The 27356-nt window shown below is 37.8% G+C and overlaps 1 protein-coding gene across 26 annotated transcripts in view; it reads left to right on the top strand.

Moving 5' to 3' along the window:
• The window catches only part of NRIP1 (nuclear receptor interacting protein 1), a 112255-nt gene that overhangs the window by 37472 nt on the left and 47427 nt on the right, over positions 1 to 27356 (top strand). For all 26 annotated transcript variants that reach the window (XR_010833062.1, XR_007159698.2, XM_067001101.1 and 23 more), the window contains one exon: positions 5060 to 5144. The gene's annotated coding sequence lies outside the window, so the exon portion shown is untranslated. The remainder of the gene's footprint in view (positions 1 to 5059; positions 5145 to 27356) is intronic.

Below are 27356 nucleotides of genomic sequence, written 5' to 3' on the forward strand. Positions count from 1 at the left end.
CGTCTCGGAGAGCAAAAGTTCTCATTCAGAGCTGTGCTTGGGCAGATCTGTGACTTCTGCTGTCTGGGGCATTTGTCTTCCCAAACTTGTGGTTGAGAAGGGCTCTCTTGTTATTTTATCAGCGTTTGTATGGCCAGGGATAGACTACAAGGCAAGACAGTTTTTTTGTGAGTTAAATGCATGTGTTCTGTGTGTGTGTGTATATATCAATGTATATATTATGTATATATATTAATACATGTATGTGTGTATATACATGTACACATACACAGGTATAAGTTTTGTTGAGCAGGAAGGAAGAAGTAACAAGTAGTGACTGCATGTTTTAGGCTGGGGTGAAAACTGACCTCTTGTTTGACTGGCCTGCAGTTCTGAGTTATCGGATGAGGGAGATCTGTCAGTGGCTTTAAGATTTTTCTGTATCATGCATGCACACAATATAAGATGCTTTCAAATGCCGAACCACGCAGGATGGATGTTTTTTAAGTAACCAAATTGGACTGTTGTGTTTTTTTTTTTTCTCTCCCCTAGTGGTCTTAGGGTAAAAAAAAATATAAAAATAAACAGATGAGAATGTGCCCTTCCTCTTTTCTCTCCGTAATTATTTCTTCTTCTAATGCGATAGATAATGCTAAACAAAACTGGAGAGTAAAAATAACAAAAACTTATTATAATCATAGAAACTATGTTGATAAAGAAGTGAACAGATGTTTTTATATCATAAGCTTAAAAAACAGGTGCTTTAAATGTAGGCTGTGTCACCTGCAGCATTTGATAGTCAGCTGTGTTTAGGATGACTCCTGTTATGTAAAAGACATCGAAGATGCATATATTTCTTAAACTGATTCAGTAAAGGTTACAGGACTCAAACACAGATTAACTTAATAGTGATCATATGTGCTGGTAGGTTTTATTTAATGTGGGATTGGTTTAAAATAAATGACCAAGGCTTGCTTTAAAGCTTTATTTTGACTTTTCAGAGAGAACTTTTTTTTTCCTCCTGTATTTGAACATTGGCATAAGGTTTCTGTAATGCTACCTGTAGTATTGTTAGCACTGAGAGCACTGTTAATTTTACCGGTGACAGTGCAGCACATTACTATATTAAAAGATAAACTCTGTTTTGCATTGTGCCAAGCACATGTATAAACTTGCCCAAGGCAAAGCTGGGGAGTTGCATTTCCCACAGTCAGCTGTCTTGCTCAACGGTAGTGGTAGTGCTTGACGCCTCGCTGCAAGAGAAGACTTGAAGACTAATATTTTGTTAATTTTAGAATAGCTCTTACGAACCAGCCTGAACCTCAGAACCAAAACGGCTTGCGTTTTTATTCCTGCATGTGAATGTACGGGGATTCCAGAAGGGAGACAGGGAAGAGTGTGGGGTTTGCAGCTGAGCACCCGGCGTGGGGGCACCGGCCCCAAGAGTGGTGGGGTGGCAGCTGCCCGGCACCCCTGGGGCTCCGTGATGTGTGAGGTGTGTGGCTGGGTTACAGGTGGTGGATGGGATGAACAGGATGCACATCCCGTGGATGGGAAAAAGGGGTAAATGCTCTTTTGGGACAAGAAGAGTGAATTTTGAAGTATAAATCATTACTGCTCAGCAGGGTCTTAATGACAGGCGAGTAAAAAGATAATGCAGGTAGGGAGTGAAGTCTGAACAGGAGGAAAATGTGCAAAAGAATATGCACAAATGGATAAAAATATTAAAAATATGAACTTGACAGTCTGTCTAAATAGCCATAAACCAAAGAAAGAAGAGTAACAGTAATAGCATTTGTGGTTTGCTCTCTCTTCCTGCGAACAGGCCAACATGATACAGTCAGTGACTAGCTGTATTGGTCTGCCCACAGCACATATAAGTAATGTATTTAACAAGTGTGTGTGACATCTTTTGGATATGATGGTGTTCAGATTTTGATAATTGCATTTGAAAATACTGAATTAGAAAATAATACGCTAAGATTTGCAAACGATATTTTAAGTGGACATCAGTGATCACATAAACTCTTGAATTTGATAATGGGAAGATTTGCCTCCAGAAAAATGGGAAGAATTCTTTTGCTAAAGATGAATGCATATGTTTTAGTGTTTCTGGATTATTTATTTCAAGTACACTGAGAAATGTGACCAGACCTATATAGCACTTGGAATAATTAATGTGGTAATTTGTTTGGCTGTCTGTTGCATGTCACTTGACTTAAATGGTTAAAGAAGGAGAACAGAAGCTAATATTCCTGTAAACATCTGTGTGGTGTGGAAGGGGAAGAAGCAGTTGCGAGCCATCAGGAGAGTTTGTCCCAAAATAGGATGCAGTCTCTTGCTGAAATCGTTCCTGGAACTCATTACTCCTGTTTAATAATTACCTGTCTGGAGAGAAGTTCTGCTTTCACACATTTCACTTCTAAATATCGCTGTCTCTGGCAGAGAACATTTTTGCTTATAGACAAAATCAGGTTAAAAGCAGAAACTGCATGTCTTCCGTTAGCTGTGTGTTTCTAAGAGGTTTAGTGTAGAAAAGTTGAGTGTTGGGAGAATAACTCGGGTGGCACGTTCTTCCTCCTCTCAAGAAGGAAAGCTGCGAGAAGGTGATCATAACCAGACCAGGCAGATGCTGGGTGTAAAGTGTTTGAGTTTTGACTGCACCTTGTATTTAAAAACAAAGAAGAGATCATTTAAGTGACCTCAGAAAGCACTTGATGAATGTCAGTGCTGAACAGTGCAAGACATGTCTGTCAGAAAAAAACAGTATTTTAGTTCCGTGTGGCATTAGGCTGATGCTGTTGCTCTGATGCTGATTCTTTTTACAGTGATCTGTAAGTAATCCACAGCTGCTGGCTTTTTACCTCTTTTACCTGCCCAACCCTCATTGTGAAAATGGTGTTGGAAGGGAAAGGGAAAACACTTCTTTAGTGATGAAGTGAGCTCAGCCTTCTACAGAGGTGAAAATAAATGATCAGTCCCGTCCCAGGAGATTGTTCTGGTTGCATTTTTAATGGCATCACACTTTCAGTAACTTATAATAGGGAAGAGAGAAACAGTCAACCACTAAGGTGCGCAAACCCAAGTATCCAGCTGTTAAGCTTTTGCAAATAAAATACCATTCTAGCAAAGAATTTTTCAAATGTCATTGAAGAAATGTGGATTTATTTTTCCCCAGAAATAGCAAATTCTTTTGTTCTTTTCTCTGAATTCTTATAAACATTTTGTAGTCACAAGGAACAATACAAAAATTGCTCAATGCTGACCTAAAGGAAATCTTGTGTATGCACTGAACCTTGATGGCAATACAGTGGCGTTCTTTCTTGTTTGGTTGGTTTCTCCCTTAGATAGAAATCTGTCTTCTCATGGAAGTAGGAATACTTAAATAAAACCACCTGTCAGTGGTGGAAAACATTTTGTCTACATCTATAGTATAGCACAGAACCACTGAAATGAATTATTTTTCTCAAATACATATAATTTTCTCCGATCGCCTTAATTTATTATATAAATTTAAAAGCACAGCTTCCTTCTGCTCCATGGATGTTCTGCTCTTGTCCCTCTTTTCTTTGGTCACGAGAGGCTCCATCATCCAGCTGACCTCCTCTTTCAGTCAAATGGGGCTGGAAAGACTTCTGAATGATGTTTATTGCTGCATTTGTCACTGTACCTCTGTCACTTCTCTCTTTATTTTGACTGCAATGGTAATTTAATCTTTTCTTTCCTACTTGAATATGAATGTTGAGGCTTGCTATTGTTCTGTGGTGCAAAATGACTTATTTCATGATGTATTTAGGGGAAGGATCTGAAATAGTCTCTGCATGTAGTATTTCAGGGTATTTACTTGTTTTTCAGCATAGCAGATCCACTGCTTTTGTTGGATCTTGATGTTAACAGTAGCCCACTGTGCTTCTGTTTCACTGACCTGAGATCTTTGAATAGGTCGTCTTTGGATGATGAGCCTTCTGTCAACACCTGTATCTCTTTTCCCAGGTAGTACATTACAGTAGTCAGATGTTTTCTCTGAACTGACTTTAGCCCAAATGGCTTTGTAGAAGGGGGCAATGCTGTAAGCTGCCTGCAAAGCACACATTTTTCCCCTCTACCTCACTGCCCCAGTAGCCATCCTTGGAGTCCTCCATGCTAGAGAAATTCTGTGTTTAACAAGCTCTTGTTTGTAGGCTTTGTGAGAAGAGAGGCTAAAAGTGAGGGAAGGAGGAGGGGAACCCTACCTGTGCGAAACGAGAGAAGGGCTAAATTCGGCAAAACCAGAGTTTTTTTTTTTATATTATTATAGTTAAATTTGTTTATGCATAATAAACTTGCTGCTTAGGGTGGCAACTTGGAAACAGAGGAGTTAACATGAGCATTATTCTTGTGACAAGCCCTGTTACTGAAGGTTAAGTAGTACAAATAACAATGACCTGCACTACCTGTAAGTTTGCATCTTTTAGCACAAGTTAGAAATAGTAGAGAAGCGCTGAGAACAACTTTTAAAGTGGTACTTGCGATGGATAACATGTTCTAAGTATACTGTTCTACACTATTTAATTCCTGAATATCTTAAAACAAGTATTTTCATTTCTATTGGTTTGTTTTTTCTAATTATTTTGGGGGCATTCTGTTCACCAATTATACTATGGTCTCATCTTTTTCTTGTATATATTAAAGGGCTCTTAAAAATATGACTGAGATTCATAGGTGTGAGTCTGAAGTGTTAAGTGGTACTTCCTACATAGGAAGGAGGGCTTTCATGTCACGGCTGTTTTTCGAATAAAATGAAGAAAAACAAGACTGTGGCTTTGAATCAAAGCTGAACATGGACTTTGTTCTTGCAGAAATGCTCTCCAATTATCTAGACAATACAAGTATAGGCAATGCAAGTTATTTGTAATTGATTTACGAATGGTTCTATTTGGAAAACTTTGGTTTCTGATGTTTGGAGCTACATTTTTATTTTGAAACATTCAAAATAAAACATCCCTTCTTGTTACGCTAATAATGAGAAGGTAGACATAGATTGGAAGAGGAGAAATTGGTATGCAGATTTTCATAGGGTAATTTTTGTTCCTTCTTTCAGGTGAAGCATAGAATTGCTGAGGAAGAAAATTAATGCATCCTTGGACTCCTGAAGGAAGAGCCTTCCTGATGGGACCACTTTCAAGGTAAATGATTTGTTTCAATTGTTTCCTTTGTTTCTTCAGTTTTGGGTTTCTTCTTTGTCTTGCCAAATCTGTCATATAACTTTCTGCCCTGTACGAGTCTTTTAAGATTACAGTATGTTTTAAAACAGTAGATTTTCAAGATAATCCCTCTCTTTTGATGTCAGGCTTCCTTTTTTTGAAGTGTGTGCTGATTAAAGACAATATTTTTGGTAATATTTGAGTGCTTTATATGGAATTTGCTGGTAAGTTCTGAAGATTTAGCCTACTTGTTTGGGAGGTAATTGCTAAATAGAGAAGAACCAGATTTGCTTGTAATTTCAGAGTGAAAGAAAAGATAAAATAAAACTTGTGTTACAATCTTTTATTTTTTTAAATAAAACAGATCGAAGTTGAGCTTCTGTGACAAGGGACTGTCACAGTAAAATCATTATTAGATATTACATTACAATGGCTTGCAGACATTAACACCACTGTCATTTTGTTTGTATGTGCTCCCTTGGTTCCCATTTTATAAATCCTCTTTTTCTCTGATGCTAGGGAATAATTCCCCAAGTGTTGTCCAGTGATTGCTTATGTATATGTACTTTGGTTTGTGAGTAATTTTATTCACTTGAGTAGCCCTGCTGTACTCAGTGGGCCGTACGTGCATGCCTAAGAACTTGAGAATGCTGATGAGCATAAAGAATACAATTTGGGCATGTAACGGTTGACAAGCAGTTGTTGTCTTGTTTCTGGTCTCTCTTAGGACTCATTTGTGTTGCCTCCAGTGGCAATTTTCGGGAGCATTAGTAGGGAAGGCCTAGAACGCTGGAGGCAGTCATATCAAATCCTAGCCTGAAAAATTTCTAGCATACCCACTGTAACTACACAACATATATAGCATATTCTTTCTTTCATAAATGTGGTGTTTGACTTCATTTTGAGTATAGAATTGGTTGATGTACTGCAGTTTAAGCATCTGAAATAGTTGAATATAGTGAAATCATCAGAAAATGTTTGTGCTTTTTTAAATTGCGGAGCAGCTCTGGATTTATCAAAAAGCAGTGTTTTGGAAATAAAGATAAATCAAAATGAGGGATCCATTTCTTTTTCTGTGATGCTTCCTGTTTGACTCAAAAAAAAAAAAAAGTATAACACTGCTATAGTGCTTAGTTGTCTGAGCAATTGTATTTACAGGCAAGTTAATTGCATTATTTGCTGATCTCAGAACTGGTAAGGTAGACACTTGGAATTAGAACAAAATTAATAGTTATTTACAACTTCACAGTTGTTATGGTCAGCAAGAGATGGTTTCTTAAACAACCCTGATAGTACTTAATAGACAGTGGCTTTTGTGGCAACAATGCTGTTGAAATGTTTCACGTCTTCAAAAATAGCTAAGTAACTGAAAGCTTTGTCTCAAATTGTTACCTGTGTTTAAAAGTCATTCTATTCAGAGTTGCAAAAATTTATGCCGTCTGTGAATTAGGGTCTTGGATTGTGTGTATCAGCTTGTCAGTATGGTGGTTAAGCTAAAGATTTGAGGAGGAAAATGTTTGTTAGTGCATAGTTGTCTGGTAATTTTGGCAGAGATGGCATTCCTTCCACCGTTTCTAACCAGCATTATGCTGTAGAATACCTGTCTTGGTATGCAACTTTGGATTGCATGGTGTTGTAAATAGTTTTAACATGGAGCACAGTAGTTTTCTTGATTAGAGATTTTTTTTTTTTAAGTCAGAATTCTAGGCCACTTGGATTCCTGCAGAAAAGTACAGCTTTGCAAACATAACTGTTAGTCTGGCTGGGGCTGCGTAACTTACAGGAGGGGAAGGCAGTCATGTTGTCTAAATCTGAGCATACATCAAAGAAAAGTCTGCAGCATTGAGCTAAAATTCATAAACTATGTTCAAGTTTATGCAGATATACTGTTTTTACATGAAAGTTCAAAAGATGCAACTCACAAAAAGATACGGATGAAGATTAAAAACTTGGAGTAATTATAACTATGCTGTCAAAAGAACAAGGTGCTGACTCAGTGTGAGTGAGGTTGGCAGAGGCAGCCCTTAATTGAAGAAGAATTGGTCACTGTAAACTGATTGCATTTTATTTTTAATGATAGTTTTCAGAGAACAGCAAATGAGTGTAGTGTGATCTTGACTGATAGCATGCTTTTTCCTTGTTGGGTAAAAAAATAGAAATAATGAAAGCCTGAGGATATGAAGTTGCAAACAAAACTTTCACTCTTCTTTCCTTTCCCCTCTAAAGAGGAAAAGAAAGACTTCATGGAAGTGAAAAGAACTGTGCTTTTGCTGCAAAGCATTTGGGTGTGTTTTGTCTTTGGGAATTAACATAGGTGGTGCTTCTGTTGTGTCAATCTAGAAAATTTGGTAAAGGGATGGGTAACGTGCAGGGTGGAGATGTCCCTCATTCTCCCAGTGGCTTGGCATTTAATATTTTACAGCAAAACTTTTTAGTTTAACGTATTTGAACTTTTACTAGATAGGGTTAATAGGCTAGAACAAAAGGTCAAAGCATGAGGCATTAGGCTTAATTAAGGGAGAGCAGGAGTGGCAGGAGTATGTGACAGTTAAATGGGTTTCTCACAGACTAATGTCTGTTACAGTGCAACCATGCCTCAACTTAAGTGGGTTATTTTGTGCAAAGGGCAGCAGTGATTAGCAGTTTGACATGCCAGACATTTCTGGCCAATCCCATCTGTTTTAGAGGTTAAAAAAGCACACCTTTATGAGCTGATAGATTGATTTGTGTGCCCGTTTGGTAAAGATTACAAGTCCAAGGCCAGTGCTGTAAATGCCAGTTATAGAATATTGTACTTTCTTAGTTGCTCTTTGTTTAAACTGTCAACTGTTTTGTAATGGGGATAACAGCTATAAAAGTGACCGTACAATATGAAAAACGTGACAAGGATTCTGAAGCAAGTGTTTTTGAACCAGAAAGGTCTGGGTGGAAAGTTTCCTCATCAGGTCTGTTTTGAGTTTTGGCCTGTGAGCCTTGGCCGTTCTGTGATGCTGCGCTTGGAAGGGGAATCTGTCTTCGTGTGCTCCTACCAAAAGTTTGCAGCTTTTCTTTATAACCGTCACTTTTCATGTATTTGTCCTGAAGTTACCTGCCTCAGCGCTAACAGTTTTTCAGTTCTTAGCACAGTTGGATAGAAGAGAAATTCAGTACTTAAAAGGATTCAGTGTTTATACCTGACTTCATTACATTCTATGTTTCCTTCCTATTCCATTACTTAACTGGGATGATACATGCATATTTTTCGTGATTTTCTTTTGTAGCTATTATTCTCTGGATAGTTTTTTTTTTTATTGTAACATGAGGTTGCCTTAAGCCCAGAATAAAATAGGTAGCACATTAAGTCTTGACTGTGTTTCCTGTCATCTTTATGACTTTGTAAAGTCAAAGTTACATTACTATTAATATGAGACTATTAATAAATCGTTGATGTAATAAAACTGTTTTTGATAATGTTCAAGGTTCATACATAGTTGAAGGTGATTATCCTATTTTAAAATCAAGCAGAGGTCAGACTGTGTTGTAAGATACTGACTTTGGCCCAAATGATATCTGATAGCTTCATGACCAATGACAGTCTTCCTCACTTGAAAGAAAAGTGATTTTTAATTAAATTGTTAACTAAAAGTGTGCTTTATGGTAACATGCTGATTAACTTTTGATTCTGTGAAAAGCAGTGACACATGTGCTTACTTGTTTTTAAGGACTAAAGATTTCGTATTTAAAAGCTATTAAGCTTTCCCTATTCCCTATCTCCTGTCCATTCAAGCAGTGACACTTTCTGCTAAATACAATTGAGAAATAAAGCTGCATGAAATTAACATTAGACACCTTACATTTAACATTCCAACATTAACTTTAAAATTGACACCTGTCTAAAATTTCATATTTTTCTACTTGCAAGCATGATTTTATTTCACTCAGTTTAGTATCTTCAACTCTTTTAATGATTCTATATGCATATTCTAAAGTCTGCTCCACACACCTAAACTATACTTTTAACTGTAACAGCTGTGGCCTGTTCATGAAGAGATTTCCTGATTCATGACTTAAGAAAGGCTTGTCTTCACCTCATTTAGCTTTGTAAAAGCCACCTTATTTTTTTCTTTTTTATCTTGTGAAAGTCTCTTCCCCTATTTCTCTTTGAAAAGCTTAGACATATTTTCAGTGTCCTTTAGGATGAGTAAGGCATCATCATCTTGCAGTTTATTTAGCAACATGGAGCCGGAATGGGCATATGCAGCATCATGTTCTCTATGGAATAATATCTGTTTAAATGATTTGGATCTAATACATATTTACATGAAAAAACATCTTGCCCTTCTCTGTGGGGAGAGAAGGTGAACAAGCATAAATTTTATAATACTCATTGCTTCTCTTGCACTAAATCATACTTAAATTGCAGAAGGTTGTTGGCTTGAGAGTTGTGTAAAAAGTGCTTGGCTAGTAAAGTGAGGGTGCAGGGAGATTTATCTAATTTAATACTAAGAAAATATCAGCTGTAGTGTGTTGATATGTGATTGCTTAAATCCAGAAGCTGTAATTCAGACTTCTGTATATACATATTTGTGATGTTTTCATGTTTATAACACACAAAATATAATCCTGAAACTACCTATTAGTGCAGTGCGCATACATACTATATTTTGGCTAATTGGATTGCTATTGATCATACCTGAGCCATTATCTAATATCTTGGGAATGGGGTGGATGCTGTGTATGCTCTTCTGCTCTTTCAGGGCAGAAGGTACTTTATCAAGTTTCTTGCAGTGGTCATTATTAAAATCTTTATAGTTGCTGCAATTTGTGTAATTAGCATTTCCTGCTCTAAGTGTAGCACAAATTCAATGAGAGGTTTTCAGATAACATGATAAAAAAAATCTATTTGAGACTACAATGCAAGATACTTTTTTCCCTATATCTTAAGGCTAGAGTCTAGTTTTGTTGATGAGGGTTAAAGTGATATTTATTGGGCTTGGGCTTCTCTCAGTCTGCTCAATTTGTGAAGTACGGTGACATGAAATCAGTATGGTGGCTTCCCTTCTACCATTCCATTTTTCATTCCTAGATGAATTTGTGCAAAACCATTCAGTTTGGTGTTACTGAATATAACAGTGCACTATAGCAAATATTCTGTGGTTGTCAGTGAATTTGCTGCTTTTGAACATGGCATCTTTTGTATTGTGCCTTTCAGTTAGGATATAAAATATTTGCATAAAATATTCATACTGCTTGATTGGCCAGTAGACACTAAAAGCAATTCAAAACTGTCTATTGTTTTCAACTTTGAAAGTCTTTTAAAAAAAAAAAAAAGTTCCCAGTCTTAGGTGGACAAAGAAGACTTTGCTTTTTATTTTATTTTTCTCCTCTCCATGTTATTGATGAAATGGCAAAGGCAAGCACTTGGTTTGTACCCCTGACCTTTCCATGCTGGTTAGGAAGGATGCTGTGCCATGTTCATGTGAACTGGTCTGCTGTAGATTTCTCCTTATTTCAGACTTTCATACTCTTTGACCTTGTAGTCATTGACTTTGATCTGGAACAATTTCAAAGTCATGTAAATGAATGTAATTAAGGTATTGCTTATCATCTTGGAGAGTTCACAGAGAGGCTTATTGGCTAGAAAGGTTTGTTTACTTAATATGGAAGGTTAATATAAGGTTAAATTTTGCTGTTTAAAATGGCTTCATAATGTTTTTATTTAGCAGCTGAAGAAAATAGTGCTTGAAAAGCCAAATAATAGTTTTATCTGACCTCCGTATGTCTTCTGTAGCTTGCATTATTGGGAAAATTTATCTTCATTGTGTATTATTATTGCACTCTTCTTTTCTCCTCCTTCTACAAAGGGAACCTCACACACTTATTTGTCAGCTCTTATGTAGGAAAGGAACTACATTAAAGAAGGGACTGCAAAAATATTTGACAATAATTGCTGTAAGTAGTCCACCCACTTCCACTTAAGTCTTTTATTCCCACTCCCCCTTTTTGGAAGAATGGGATTTATATTTTGTTCTTCAGTAACTTATCTTGTTTTTATTCTTACTGCTGCCACAATAAGGTGAAAAAGCAGTATAGAGCAGCAGAGAAGAACATCGTTACTGCTTTCTTCCTTCCACTCAGGTAGTAGAGAGAACAGGGCTTAAATCTCTGTGTTCTTGTCTGTATTCCTCAGCTTAATTTGAACAGAGTTGCTTTGCTTATCACTTATGAAAATAACATCTGCTTGAGTGTTGTTTTTTTTCCACTCTCTTTAGAAAATTTGTAGTTATCAGAAAGGTAAATACATGGCAAGTGTCAATTAAGAAACTCTTTTCCCATACATTTCTGATCCCGTGCTCATGGCCATTTTTCTAAAAATGTACTTCCCAGCTGGAAAAGCATACATCCGTGGTGGGTGATGGTGTCCAAGCAAGTGTGTTCTGCCAGACCTGTACTGGGCTGATTTCAGTGAGGATGTACAAAGCTACATGAAGCTTGGAAACACATCTTTCTGCACAGCTCTTTCTGGAATCATTTAGACGGCAAGGTTGCTGGCTTGTTTGCCTTATTTTGTAGAGTACTTGCTTTTATAATTTCTTTGTGTGGCAAAAGTAGTAGGCTACTTGCTGTGGAGGTAGCTAACTTTCTTCTGCTTACTAGAATATTATGTGCTAAATAAATTATGCAGCAATGAGAATTAATATCCTTGAAAGGCTGATTAATGCAATAAAAGTCTTATGTGACTATTTCTAGCTTCTGGGGATGCCGTATGACTCCTGCCCAAGAGCTTTCTTTTTTTCTGTTCCCCCCCCCCCCCTTTTAACGAAGGGGTCTGATCCTTGCTTCCCAAACGTGCAACTAGGATAGTAGCTTGATTTTTTTTTTTCTTTTCTTCCTCCAATTCATAATAACAATCATAATTGGATGAGATCTAAAAGTGCTTTCAGAACACAAATAAGCAAACATCTCTCATCTTCCTTTTCCCACATACAGAAGGTAACGTTCAAAATCATAATATAACAATCTGAATGTGGAGAGGGGAAAAGGAGCACAACAAGTAAGTGTGAATTACTTAGCCTTTTTAAGTTAGACGGTATTGTGCTGTTGACTTCAGTAAGGCCAATATTTCACTTTAATTCTAGAGCTTCCTGAATAATGGACAAGAGGTATATGGTTATGGGGAAGAAAGGCAAAAACAGCTGAACAATGTCCTTTATCTGTTACTTTAGGTCCTATTTATGAAAGATAAGGGAAAAATCCATGCACTTTTGTCGCTCTTTTTTGCTTAGCTAACATACTAAGAGCAAATCTGATCCTAACTTCTTAACAGTGGCCATGTAGGAGTGCAAAATGTCTTGAAGAAAAGGTTGTCTTTGCCTGGTGGTTAAGGTGATTTCTCAATTTTAGTCCTGGTACTCTAAATTTGTTGGTGTTTTATTCTCTGCTACCTTAAGTTTTATCCTGCTACAAATAAATGAAGAAAGAACATTAATAAACTGTGCTGATATCATACTGTAACCTCTTTGCACTCCCTGACATAGGCTTAACTGTAGAGGTGAAGAGATAACAAGGTTGCACAGAATCACATTTGCTGTTTACTGAACTCTGGTTTGGCTTTGGATTGCAACATCAGACGTGCAAGCTTAGTGTCTGTTTTTTAATATAAGTCTTCAACATATCTGTCTTAAGCTCTTGTTCACCAATTCTTTTTTTTCTTTTGCTAGAATTTTTCACATGGTCAAGACTATCTTAGTATGCATGTGACCATGAACTGCTTTTTGATCTGAAATAAATAGTTTCCCAAACTTTATGGTTTAGACTCAAAATATTGTCATTAATTGTTTTCTACTGTGATTTTTTTTGAATTCAAAAAGGATGTATTCACTGTGCTTTTCAGGCTTTCCAGGGACACCTGATTTTCATTTTTGCATCATCCAGCTCTGGTTTTGTTTTCCAAGTGTTTTAATGTGCAATGGAGATGAACAGTATTCAGACATCACTTTTGTGGTGTTTTGGTTTACAATCCGATATAGTTCCTGTACTGAGGTTTTCAGACCCTTGTCTAGGCAAATACTACCTGTATTTTTGCCTTTGCAAAACTAAACTTAAGCATGAAAGCAGCCTTTAAAATATTATTTGTGCAGATGATAACAATATTTCTGTGGTTCTTACCTTATGACTTTTTTCGTTACTTTTTGAGGAAAACTGTGTGTGCCTCATGAGATGACGGGAGAACAGAAAAAAACAAATTTCCCCTTTTTATGGTCTTTTGGGATATCATAAGGCATTGCTGTTCTACTACTTAAGTAGATTTAGAGCCTCAGATATCCATTACTCTGGATAATGGATTGTATGAATTTAACGTATATAACCAGCATGCTGGTCTCCTTTTTCTGTCCTCCTTACATCATTGTCCAGGAGGGAAAGTTGAGTCATGGGCAATAAACACTTGTAGACCTGCCATCTGATCTAATTCTTATTAGTTTACTGCTTGATGCTGTGGCTGGTGGACTTTGCCAAGTGTATCCATGATGGTACTACTGACCCTGGTTACTCGCTCCATTCCTTTATGGAAGAGTCCCCTCCCTGTAGCAGTATGGCAGAATTGTGCGTGCTGTCATCTCCTCACCTGTTGCTAGTCCTTGTTGAGCAAAGAGAGTAGCTTAAAAATGGAGATGTTCCATGTGGAGCATACAGTGTATTTCTGTGGTAACTCACCCCTCTCAGGCTCCTGCAGACGCTCTGCAAATGAGAACTCTAGTGAAATGTCCTAGCATGTCCCAGATTGTTGAAAGAATGGTGGTTGTTTAAATAATTCATAAAAGTAACACAAAACACTCAAATATGCCTGAATGTTGCAGTTATTGTGCTTCAGTATCAAAGCTATAGAAAGGAGAAAGACTATCAGAAGGGCATGTGACAGCATGTATGCTAGAGCTGGTGATGCTGGGAGCATTGCATACTCTTAAAACTGGGAGGGAAGTAGTGGATGAGGCTTGTTTTTCAGTTTGTGAACACGTGGTGATGAAGCTTGTAACAAGAGGCTAGGCTTCTGGTTGCTTGAGGTTTTTTTTTAATCCTAATTTAGAGTCTGCATTTAAGACCTATCAAAAGACTTCATACATTCTCATTAGAAAGAATTAGGGTAGATGTCTACCTTGTGACATATTTGAAGCAAAGTTGAAGCTTACCTGTAGAAACTTCAGGAAAAAATGTAATGATAGAAGTCCTGAGGGCATAAGTCATGATAATTTTGCATGCTTTTATATACTTCCGAGGAGTGAAAGCCTTGCACTTTCTGGGTAAAACAGATTTCACCTGATTGATCAAATGTGAAATGCTTATGTTGGAAAGCTTCTTGTGATTTTAAGAGTATGGCTAATACAATGGCCTTCAGATATAACTAAAAATGAGTTGGAGAAACAAATACGTGCTTAACTTTCAGCCTGCATATCAATTAATATAGGGGCAGATATTTCTGATTTTTCTCTTTTGATTCAATTGCTAGACCACAGAAATAAGTATGTAAATATAAACACAATTCATAAGCTGACTTCTGATATCTGTCTGTTCCAAAAGTGTATTCTTGCATTTATTTTTTTCCAAGCAATTCACTTAAGAGGTGTAGAAATAACTGTTAATTACTCAAATGAGATCACAGAGGAGGAGAAAAAAGGTATATTTTGTGGATGCTTTTATTAGCTCTCCTTTGTTACCTTGTGTGTGCTATTTAGTCATTTCAGTTTGCTCATGTGTAATGTACATAAAACATTTTCTTCTGAAATGCATGAGTGATTTATGTTGAGTTGTTCAGTGACTACAGCACAGCTAGGAGGCTTGTCTTCCACTGGATGTGACTAGCACTGAATATTTTGATACTTCTTGTGGTTTCTGGGCATTGTTTTCTCTCAGATTACAAACAGTGTTTTCCTGCTGTTGGGACTACATGCGTAAGTAATATGTTTGAACTAATCTCAGCCGCGTTTTAGGAGTTATTGAAGGACTTTGGGTTTAAGTTGCACTTGAAAAAAATTTAAATATTCTCCTCTCAGTGGCTCTAACTAGCGTAGAAAACATTTTTTGTTGTTATTATTTAAAAATTACAATAGTAATAACAGCAACAAAATAAGTCTTTTTGTGCCCGAGGGTTTATACCCACTTATATGTACCCCTACCACTGAGTAAGTGAGAGAGAAATGTGCTAATCTGTTTTAATATATTCTGTAACAATCATTTTCAGGCATAGTGATGGAGCAAATGAGTTAGAAGCAATGCTGTGAGGAGAAGTTTGGCCTGCCTTGATTGTTTAGAAAGAAGGAAGATACCTGAGCTTTTCTAATCAAAAGACAGAGCCTAAGAATGCAGTGGAGGTGTTGAGACTTGCTGGTCCTGAATACTTGGGACTTGGACTCTGCTACTTACGTCACTGCAACCACTGGTTGGAGAACTAAGGATATTGCCAAAACTTTGCACGCTAACTTGTATGTGACTTATTTGATTCTGTGGGTGAAGGGGAGGAATTCTTCATAAAGTAATCTGTTGGTTAACAGTGCATGGATGATGGGAGTTTTAAATAATCCCTTTGGACTAGGTTGAGTAACCTTTGATCTTAGAAGTTGTTAAACAATTTAGAGGAAGGAGCAATGATGTGGAGGTGAAGAGCAATGATGTGAATTGAATGTAGAATTTGCAGACTATTCTACCCTCTGCACTGCTGCTTTTTTTTTTTTTACTCTGTTGATATGATCATTGTAATAATAATCTTACAGGATATTTTTATAAAATGTTATATCATGTGCTGGAACTGCCCTGAGACTGATGGTCCAGGGCATGAACAAAATAGAAAAGTATCAAAATGCAACGTGTCACAGAAAATATTTTCCTGTTTAGAACTATTACATGAAAGAACAGTTTTGTCCTTACCTCCCAGCTCTGGAGAGGGACTTTGTCTATCAGTGGCTGCTTGGGTTCTGGTCTGTAGATAGTGCACACTGGTTAGCTGATATAAAATAGCTGGTTTAAGTCCTCTTCTCCACCCCCCAGCCAACCCCATCGTTTTTCCAGCTGTTTGCAAGTGAAATGGGAAGAGCTGATGTAGTCTAAGGGAAATTAATTCTTCCTTTCATAGTTCACATTGTCATCTCTGGATGTCTGAAGTCTTTGCATCTTTCAGAAGATGTATGTGTGTGTTCTACATACAGTTCAGGACCTTTCTAAATAAACAGACCGTGGTTTAAAAATGTACCTTTCATGAGCTGTATCAGGCATAGCTAAAGCTGTGGGAGTTGAAATACATCTAGTAAAAAGAAAACAGCCAGAAGGTTTAGTTACATGTGTATACAGTGAAGCCTGTGGTGGGTTTATTCCATTACAGGGATGCTATCAAGCTCAGGCTGGCTACCTCATGAATGAAGGCAGGTATGCTTATGTATTCTTTCTGTAAAAGTGTGGGAACAGTGCTGACTCTTTTTTTCTTATTTTAAGCCTTCTAGCACTCAATTGGATGGCTGTATGTCACCTACTGTGATAGAAAATACGTATAATAGCGTGCGTGCTGCAGGAAGTTATGGGTCTTGGCCTGTAAGTGCTGTGCCCTGTTCTTGTATACAAGGCTTACTCTTCAATCTTTTTTTTCTTTTTCTTTTTTCCCTTTCTGTTCTGATTGTGCAAGTGTGCTATGCAAACCTGACTTCTGTATCCTTGCTGCTTTTGGTAGTGGAATATTTGTGGAATATACAGGCTCCATGGGTATATCTGGGCAGAAGGAGGCTGGAAGAAGTATGGACAGCAAAAAGTACCCAGAGCTAAGTTTAAAAATTAACCTAGGAAGGACATTCTATAAATAGATTACAACATACAAACATGTACCTGTGAGAAAGATGATGTAAAAGGTTTTGGTCCTAAAAGAGGCTTTTTAAAGAGATAGCTATATGCATCTCTTTCAGCGTGTAAAATTAGACATTTGTGATGCTTTAAAATATTTATTCCCTATTCTGAGGGAAATCTGTCTTTGTTTGCTTTTGTTGCTTCCTGTTCCTGTTGTAAACCTCGACTTTGAGTATGAGAGAACATGAGACTAAAGTGAAACTTACAAATTTTAGGGAAATAGCCCTACTGCCCCCTGAAAGCCATCTCCTTTATTTGGAGGTAGGGACCAAGGTTGTGACCGAACAGTTAAATCTAAGTTAGCACAACTAAAAAAAAAAAAAAAAAAAAAAAAAAGTGTTATTTTAGTTATTCCCTTTAAGAGCTATATAGTAGTAAATATGCCTTTTGCAAGAAGAACAGTCTGTCCTTTAAGTGTGCTGATTCCAGGGGAGCTTAGCGCAAAAATCGGTGAAGCTGTAGCGTCTCCTGTGAGTTGGTGGTTTGATTATTGCAGTTTCATTTGCTGGAATGAGTAGATTATATCCAAGGAAAACGTGATTCTCCTTCCTTATCCACTCCAAAGATTTAACTATGTTTTTTGTTTCGTATGATAATGACTGTTTTGTATTACAGGTATGCAGAAACTGTAGCTGGAAGTAGAACTTCACAGCATTCTGGAGTGTAAAACACAGGCATATGCTAAGGGGAAGAATGGGGCTACTGTAACTTTACAGGTGTGGGACTAAAACACGGGGACATAAGTTGGACTGAGCATCCATTAGGGAGTTCTGTGGCAATGGTATACCCCTGCCCAGACTGCCACAGTGTCAGGCCAGCGTTCCCAGGTGATCATTCAGTCTAGAACTGTCAAAACACAGATTCTAACTGTGTGGAGGCATTATTTAATGGGTGTAGTAGAACAGGTGGGATTCAAAGTAAGTATCAATGAGGGTTGTCTAACCAATTTTCATTTTGAACCATTGTCATCAAATAATGCGAGTTTTTTTTTTTTTTTCATGTACAGAAGGTTGACGTTGTATATGAGGGAAAAGCTTAGGCATACTCACCTCATTAGGTATGGAAATACAGGAGAGCAGTAAGAGTGAAGCATTACCTGTAAAGACCAAATACATAGATTGATACTCCAGCCAGGTTTCACTGAAAAGGAAGTCCTCTCTTCTGCCCATCAGTCTTTGCACTTCACTAGTACAGCCGCAGACAATGGTATTAACCTGCTGGAAGCAGTTTAAGGAGATGCAATTATTTGTCCTGTTAAAAAATAAAAACATCTGCTGTGTTAGTTACTTGAGCCAGCTTATTGCAGGATCAGGAAAGAGTGCTTTTATTGATTAAAGAGCTGGGGGGAAATGGAGGATGTGATATGTAGTGAGAAGTTTCTGCAAGAGTAAAAGTAAGGGAAAGCGGGAGACTGGGAATGATTGTTATTATTATTATTTATTTTTAATCGCCTCCCCGTCATCTCATGTAGGCCTACCTGAACCTATTGACAGATAACCAAGAACAGCAGCAAGAGATAGATAAAGAAAACATGAGTTTACGTATGTTAGGAGATTCTCTGAGCAAGAATAGTCTTTCATTGCAAGAAGCTGTATCAGTGTTCAAAGCTTCTTATTATTCTCCTCTTTTTGTCTTCCTTTTCTAATTTTATATTTTATTTTGGCACTTCTTCAAAATAAAGAGAAAAAGGATATTTGGGTAGATCAGACAATGATGTTTGGGAGTCAGGGTTATGAGATTCTACTCTAGTTTTCCTAAAGGAAATTTTGTTAAATCTACACTTTCAGTGTAGAATGCAGATCTGTACTATGGTTAATAAATGACTACTCTAGCCTCATACTGTATGGAAAGGCACAGGTTATCAGAGTAAATTCTGAATGCATTGGACAGTCTGTACTAATTTAAACAAAATTGAATTTACAAAGACCACTCATTTCCCTTAAGTTTTGTAATAACAGAAAAAGAGGACAGGCTTGAAGTTATTTACAAGTGGGTTTTTTTGTTTGTTTGTTTTGTTTGTTTTTAAAGGCTTACTTATGAAATTGCCAAAGCAGATCTAGTTTCACAACTTTGAGGTTCATGAGACTTTTCTGATCCAGGAACATAAAAACATTCTTAAGTAATAGCCAAATTGAATAAACATTAAGATGACAAAAATGGAAACATGTTTTGTACTTTACCACTTCTTAGGTTTTGGAGCTTTTTAGTAACTTCTTCTAATTTTTAAGTGTATAAATTTATTTAAAAGCTTAGAAATACACTATTTTAGCTAAAGTAAAAAAAAATTAGTGAGATATGACAAAAACAGGCAATATCTGTTTTTAAGTAATTATTAAAATGCTCACTGTAGAATGTATTTATTAAATTTATCTACAAATGCTGATAGCACATTTAGTGAAATATAGTTTGAAGTACTGTTTTGTTTTTAACCTATTAACATATTATTAACAGCTTATTATAATGCTTGTTCTGAATCAAAGTAAGATAAATATTCCTTAAATACTGCTGTTTTCTGAGTGTTTGTGGTATAGTAACATCACTTGCAGTAGCAGGAGAGAGATGGGGGTAGGAGTTCAGGTGTTAGGTCGCGCTAAATAAAGCTATGTGCAGAAATGGGCATTTCCTAGGATGTGGATTGTGAAGGGAGATGTGGAGTTTTGCATGCTGTGCGCGTGTGTTGTGTTTTCAGCACCTGTGCTCTGAATTCAAGAAGCCCTTTCCAACTTTCTTCCTTTAGCCATCGTAAAAGGCCCTGGATAGTCGTAGTGTTTAGGTTCTCTGCTTGATGCAGAAAGGTGATGCCAGGCTGTTGAAAAACAGAAAGAAACCTCAGTCTATCCTTCTATAACCTGCTGGGGTTTAGCTGGCTGCCACACATCAGGGGACTGAGCAAAGGCCACCCAGATCTGGAGGCATTTTGCCTTTGACACAGAAGTTGGTCGTGCTGGTGTTCTTGGTTCCTGTCATCAATCTTTAATCTGTGCAGCTGTCTAAACTGTCGTCTACACTAAGAATTTGTGTATGTAATACCTGCTCAGTATGCAGTGTTCCAGAGCTTTGCTCTGAAGATTGTAGGAGACCCATCACAGAGTATTGATGAATGAAAGAGCACAAGAGGAATGATTGGGAGTTTCTAAATCAGAAAGCCTCATTGGAAGCATTAATAGGTTATCAACATTTTATTGACTGCAAATATCATGGGAAGGGGAAGGAGCTGCTCTAGTTCATAAAATTTGGTCACTGGGGAGACTCACCAGGCTTTTATTCCCCATAACATAGTGAGGCTATAATGATTCCTGTTGGCTTACCTGAGGAAATGTTGTGTACTTCTTATAAGTACTTTTAGGGTTAATTTTGACAGTTGTCATATCTGAATGTTTTATTCCTTATCTGGGTGTGGAACAGTATGCACAGTATAGAATAGGGGAAAAAATTGTAAGGCATTTTATGTTTTAGGATGGTTTTTGTTTGTTTTGTTTATTTTAAATGGTGCTGGCTAGATTTTTAGAAAATGATCCTTGAAACAAACGATTTTGAACTGAATGTGGAACTGTAAATAATTAAGAAAATTTAGACTAAGTGTTAAATATATATGTTGGAGAAGCAGATAGTATTTGAAGGGGGGTGGGAGGGGAATCATTTTGTTTTGTCAGTGAACGTAAGTGAGCTGCCAATGGTCCACAGGACTGCATGTGCCATAATTGCCAAGTAGTTGGCTTGACTGACAATGACTTCTTCCAAATACTGTTTTTGCTTTGAAAAGTGTATTTTAGCACCCGCATTCTTAAGATTTTGAATAAAATAATGCAAATGTTGGATTTGCTGTAGACTTTTGGTTTTCCAGCTGGTTTTGGGTCTACATGCAGCTATAGGGCTCATGCCCAATAAATACTAGCTCAGTGTCAGTTGCTTGAGCTATTGTATTACTGCACTGTAAAGAAATTTTGTGACAATGTAAGTGGACACAAGCCATATTGGATTTGCCAGGAGCTTCACAAACTACAGACAGACTCTAATACAATTATCTACAGTATTATTTTTTTCTGTCACTTGAACATCTAAAAAGCATTAAGATTCAGCAATGCTTAAATGCAAAGGAAAATATTGATTATGATTTGGAAGCCTGCTATGAGCTATAGATTACAGCTATATATTTTCATCTTTTGTTTAAAAAAAATAAATCTTTTTATCTCTTTTGCTTAAAAAGGCTGTGTTGTTCAAGCTGTTTGGGTACATAAGGTGAGCCCCTTGGTTTTCTGTTAAAATAGTAGCTTTGGAAAACACATTAATGGCAAGAGCTCACTTTGACATTTTCTTCCTCTTCTGTAGGTAATATTTTGGAAATAATTGGAAGAATATGTAGAAGGAGATGGTCAGATTCTGGAATAACTTTTCATGTTGAAGACTTTCTTGGCATTGGCCATCAGTTAACTCTGGGATTGAAACTGTGAATTTGAATTCTTTCCTTGTTTGCATTGTTAAGGTGTGTTCTGAAAATTGCTACTGCTGCTAATCAATTTTCCCGTAAAGAAAGCAAGGAAAACATAATCTGATGATATCTATTATCAGATGAATGTTTCAGGTTTTTAAAACCTTTATTCGAGTTTTGGTCTGGTCAACAGTGACATTTGACTGCTTTGTTACTATCTGTTGGTGCCCACTCACCAAACTTGTCTGTTTCTTTGACTTAGCGTGCTGATCCATCTTGTTGCTCATTTATCTTTCTCCAGATTCTTCCTCAGAAATGTTACCTCCTTTGCTTTCAGAAAATCATGCAGTTGTTTTTATTCCATGTAATAGATAGATAGAATTGCATTTTCTGTTTACAAAACAGAAAAGCAAAGAATGCAGTCTCTTTCTGTGGGAGTGTTTTTTTTTTTTTCCCCGTTCTCAGCCAATGGTCTTGTGCATGGTGTTCTGAAATACTAATTTTCTCTTGGCAATAATTAAGAGTGACTTGACTCGGTCCTGTACTCTTGACAATATAAAGATGACTTTCCAGGTCATCTTTCTTTTCCAGTTGGACATAGCACAAGATTTACCTTCAGCGTACATAGAAGTGGAAGTATCAGCAAATGGAAGTATGGCACTATAGAGACAGATGATGCTAGTTTACTAGCAGCCAACATCTTATATAACCATTTTGTAACTTGCTGGTTTTGAGACATTTTCGGCTGGCAGTCTCTCAGCCTTCTGCATCAGGACAAAAAAAAAGTCTACTTCAGGGGGTTTCATTTCAGAATAATAATCTCCATCTCTGTCACCTCCATGTGAGGCTACAGGGTAGCCTGGTCTTGAGGCTGCACTTGACCGCTGCTGCGAAACCCCAGTTTAAGAAGTAGGCAGCTGCCTGTCTGCAGAGAGGGCATAGATGGCAAGAACATGCTCGGGCAGTTCTTCAACAGCTGCGTTGGCTTCCTTTTGGCTTCTGGGTGTAATTCAAGGTTTTGGCCTTGATTGCTTTTAAGCCATAACATGACTTGAGCTCCGGCTGAGAGGCTGCCTGCTTTTTTTGATCCAACATAGCAATTAATGTCAACTGGGATACTTGACCTAGATCATCCTAGTTTTTAATGTCAAGTAGCCATTGGCAGGAAGTTCTTCGAGAAGGACTTCTGACTGTGGAATGTGTTCCCAACCTGGTCTGATGGAGTCAGTTTGCTGGGAGGGCTCGGTGCCAGGCATATCTGATTTCTATGCCTGTGAAGATGAGAATTGTTCGGTGCTTGTCCTGTTTTCCTTTGCCCCTGAAGAAAGACAGGTTCATATTGGTTTATGATGGCTAAACTAATATTTTTCCACTTGAGCCATGTAGGAAGACATGTGAAGCATATTTTAGAGAAAAAAAGCAGCATACTTGGGTGTGGACATAAAAGGGCTGCTTTTGGTGAATTTTATTGAATGTTTTGCATGGAAAGGAAATCAAAAGATGCTTCCTCACAGAGAGCAATTTGAAAGTGTGGTAAGTCAAATTCAGATACACAGCTTTTCTTCAGTTTTGTGGAAGATGCTACAGTTCAGTGCAAGTCACAGAAAGGTTCCTTCCTGCTAGGGAAGGAGATTTGTCAAACCATCACCAAGTTCTTTAAGTTTACAGTACCCCACTGAGACGTATAGCTGCATAGACTGTAGTAGTCCCACCTTGCCCCCATGAGAAGGTGTTTGATGCTTTTTAATAGCCTTGCAATTTCCAAAGCAGTTGGTCAGTTTAGAGAAGACAAATGTTCAGGAACAAAAGTAATTTTGAGAAGGACTGGTTTTATCTGGTGTGTTGTATAACAGCTGCTTGGCAGTCCCAAGCACAGATACAGGCTGGGTGGAGAATGGGTTGAGAGCAGCCCTGAAGAGAAGGACCTGCTGGTTTTGGTTGATGAGAAGTTCAACATGAGCTGGCACTGTGCTCTTGCAGCCCAGAAAACCAACCTTATCCTGGGCTGCATCAAAAGCAGCATGGCCAGCAGGCCAAAGGAAGTGACTCTCCCCTTCTGCTCTGCTTTCCTGAGAGCAGTTCAAGGAGCTGGGACCAACTTCTACATCATGCCACATTTTGTCAGGTGAGAGATTGTATATTTCTCCAGGTTGATAGAATTCAGTTTGCATGTTTGCTTTGGACTTGACAGGAAAGCTTTGAACACCTCCATTAAAAAAAAAACAAAAAAAAACTTTTCCAGTCAGCCTGTTTTCTAGAGAATTTCTGGAACAGTGTTGTGGAGAAGAAAGGGAAGGAATGAAAGATTAGAAATGCAGGGGAACAAACAAATCTGGAAAATATTAGGAAATAGAGAAGTAAAATTAGAGCACTTGAGAATATTCATAATTTTAGTTTGTGATGATTCAAAAAAAATGAAGGTGCTATAAGAAAAATTAAGAGGTAACATGATCAAATTGATCAGTTGGCTCGATCTAAAATCCACTGAAAATTCACTGGTTTCAGCAGATTTTAATGGTGCTTCCTTCTATTCGCTTTTTTTTTAAAGAAAAAAGGCTTAAGGGAAGTCTTAAGAAATTGAAAAATAAAAGGAAATAGACTAGAAGAAAATATATAGGTCACACCAAAAGGGAAAGGTCTCTGCTAAGTTTTTTTGGTTCTTTTTTGAAGACTGGTAATGAAGAGGGGAAGTTTCTATGCTAATGCGAAGAGTTACTACCCAGAGTGGGGCAATGTTTGTGGTGTCTGAGAGGAAAAAATGAAGGAGTAAGTGCAAGCTGTTGAATGTTTTGAAATAAACATAGTAATTCATGTCATGTAAATAAAAGCAGTTATGTGAAGGACTGGTGTTACCCAGTAGCAGGCATTCACTGTATTTAGTGGGAAGCTGTGAGAACTTGCACAATCGGTGTTTTGTTGCTGATTCTTAAATGGAGATGGTTATGATGGAGCTAGGACATAGCTTGGGATTTATCTCACCTGTTTTACAGATAGATGCCTACTCCCTGAATGGAGGGAGGGTAGGGGAGAAGACCCTGTACACATTTGGTATGCAGGAACCCTGTAGAACAGGCAGTGGGTGCCTAGGGGGTGTGTATTGTTTGACCTCCTTTAGGCACATGCTGGAGGATGAGCTCAATAGCAGAGCCTAGCTCTTTCCTGGGCAGTAAAGGAGGCTAACATGACCTGTTCAGGTACTGACACCTACACTATAAACATATTCATTTGGTCAAGTGAATTCTGGCTTGGATTCCACATCTAAGAATGGAAAGACAAGGGTGCTCTGTTATTACAGCTTGTGGTTAACTGTCAAATGCTAGCTGAGTAAAGACTTGACACCTTTTCTAAATGGAGGTTGACATCCTGAGGCCTACAGAGATCTGCCCAGGTAGGGCTAACAATGCATGCTGAAGTACTGCAAGGGCAGCTGGGGCAGCAGAAGCAAGTGTGTTCTGCTGCTTTCCTCTTGAGTTGGCAGAGTACCAGTGGTGGATTTTACTACAAGACTGGGTTCTGCAGAATCACTGGCAAGAAGTGAGTACACGTATTGTATGCCCAGCTCTGGAGCAAGAAACATCTTCAAAGAGCTGGAAGTAGCAGCCTGTTGAATTCCCCTGGTCTAACAGGGATTGATTTGTAGGTGGGTGTGCATAAATGCAACAAGTGGTCAAACTGTAAGCTCCATGGGGACGTGCTTACTACAGAGTAGGGTGTATTTGCTAGTGACAGGCTTGGTATTTACGGTAAATCACCTGGCACGTTTGGTGGAGCATGGAAAGTAAATGACCTATTTAAGCTGCTTTCTGTGTGAAAATGTAGTGGAGTACTATATTGTTAAATAGGGCCACATAAAACACAGGACTTCACATTTTGTTGATGCTAGAAACAGTAATTTGACTCCAGTTTTGGATGATAAGTAATATGCAGATGTTACTCTTCTGTCGCTTGTTACTATTGAATCCATACAATGCTACTCTTATAGCTTCAGGGCTTTGAGATTATTAAGCTGCTGAACACTTAAATACATATATCTTTCTTTTACTCGCAAACTTATTTTTTCTGGGTACACAATATAATGGATGTCTCTTTGACTTTTTAAAAAATCAAAAAGTGTTTAGTATTCTGTTTCTCTGAAATGCATTCAAGTTAAAATTTTCAGGAAACTTCAGCAGAGAAATAAAATCAAAACATTTGTTTTCATTCTGGTTATATTAAAATTTAAAGCACTGGGGTAATCCTTTAAGAAAAAGGAGGGCATCAGTTTTAGTGTTATGACTGTTATGAATGTTTTTATTAAAGTATGTTTTAAATGATAGCCTTGTTTGCAATAAAAATGAAGAGTTTCATACATAAACAGATCATTCTTAATTATTACACCTGTTTTCTTACAGAGTGCTCATTGTCTGTGTAGGCTCATTTTATAATGTATGCGTCTGGTAATGAAAATAATAATTAAATTCTTTCACAATGAAACTGTGACTGGGGGGAGGGTGGAGACTGGGAAAGCTCAAGTAATACTAGTAGCCAGATGCATATGCAGTAAAGCTGACTCTTCACCTAATGTATTTTAAAGCCTAAAGTTACATTTTAAATCGGTGGTTCTCATTTTCTAATTGGCGCTCCATGTGTGGAAACACCACTACTTTGTGTTTCTTTGCCCTGCCTCCCTCCTGCCATTGCTCCCCCCCTGCGATGTCTCTTCCCCCACACTCAGGTTTGCATTCTGATCTTCCTTCAGCCAGTAAAGAATTGCTTTTGTCCTGGAGCTGAGAGCAACCCAGGCACCAACCTGAGGTTTGTTGAAGATGCTGCTGCTGAGGAGCCTGGGGAGCTCTGTGGCTCTGTTACTCCAGAAAGCGCACAGGGTGGTGAGCCATGCTCTGTGACAAAACCCTAATGAAGTCTCTCAGTCCTGGGAAAGACAAGGGTGTAATCTAGGGTCAACTAGCAAAAACATACTGGTATGGATAAAGGTCTAGCTATTTAGGTGAGTGCATACATGATGATTGAAATGTAGGAAATAATGCAACTGTTGTCTTGCAGCATGGCTGAAAAAGTATTTGGATTAAAGATGACTTACTTTTTTTATTTCTTAATCTCCCTGTTCTTCATTTTGCCCTTGCTTGTGTTCTTACTTATTTGGGATTGTGTACTTCTTTTTTTTTTTTTGGGGGGGGGGATATGCTTTTTTCTGAATCCTTGTTTTTTCTCCAAATCTGTTACTTTTTTTTTCCTCTGTTGGTGCTATTTGACCTAGCAGTAATCATGAAGATTGTCTTCTTTCCTGGATATCCTTTTCATCTCTTTCAAGGCATATTCAGACAGGTCTTCTGTTGAGTTCTGCCTTGAAGTTAATAGGAGCAGCATCAAATGTTTTGAGAGCTCAGGACAAACTTCTGACACTGCCCAAGCTCAGTATAGCCCATGAAATCTGTGTTCATGCTCTCTTGCAGGCACAGATTAAAGCTGAAATAGTTTCATGGCCTTGGACTGATTGGAGATCTTGTAATCTTGTGTAACTGATGGGAGGAAAGGGATGTGGGACAGCTGGCTGGCTATAGGAGACCTGGCTGGGCATGTGGGTTTCAGTTTAGGGGATAAAGGCAACTATGGTACTGGGAAGTGTCCTTTTCAGGAGGCCTTTCAGTCATGTTTGAATCCTTGTGTGGCTTGCGTCCATTTATAAGATGTGATTTTTGGGAGGGCCAGTCTGATCCACACTTGGTGTGGATCACACTTCGTTGGTGTGGAGTCAGATTTTTCTTTTCGAGATTAATTGTTGTTTTGTTTTAATAAAATGTATGTACAACCTACTTTATTACAAAAACAAATGGTGTACAATATTAAAGACTTAAAAAATGTGCTGAAAAGATGGCACATAAGGTTAAGATTTCCCTTCCATG

This window comes from Anser cygnoides, chromosome 1 (genome assembly GCF_040182565.1).
Source record: "Anser cygnoides isolate HZ-2024a breed goose chromosome 1, Taihu_goose_T2T_genome, whole genome shotgun sequence".
Lineage (NCBI taxonomy): Eukaryota > Metazoa > Chordata > Aves > Anseriformes > Anatidae > Anser > Anser cygnoides.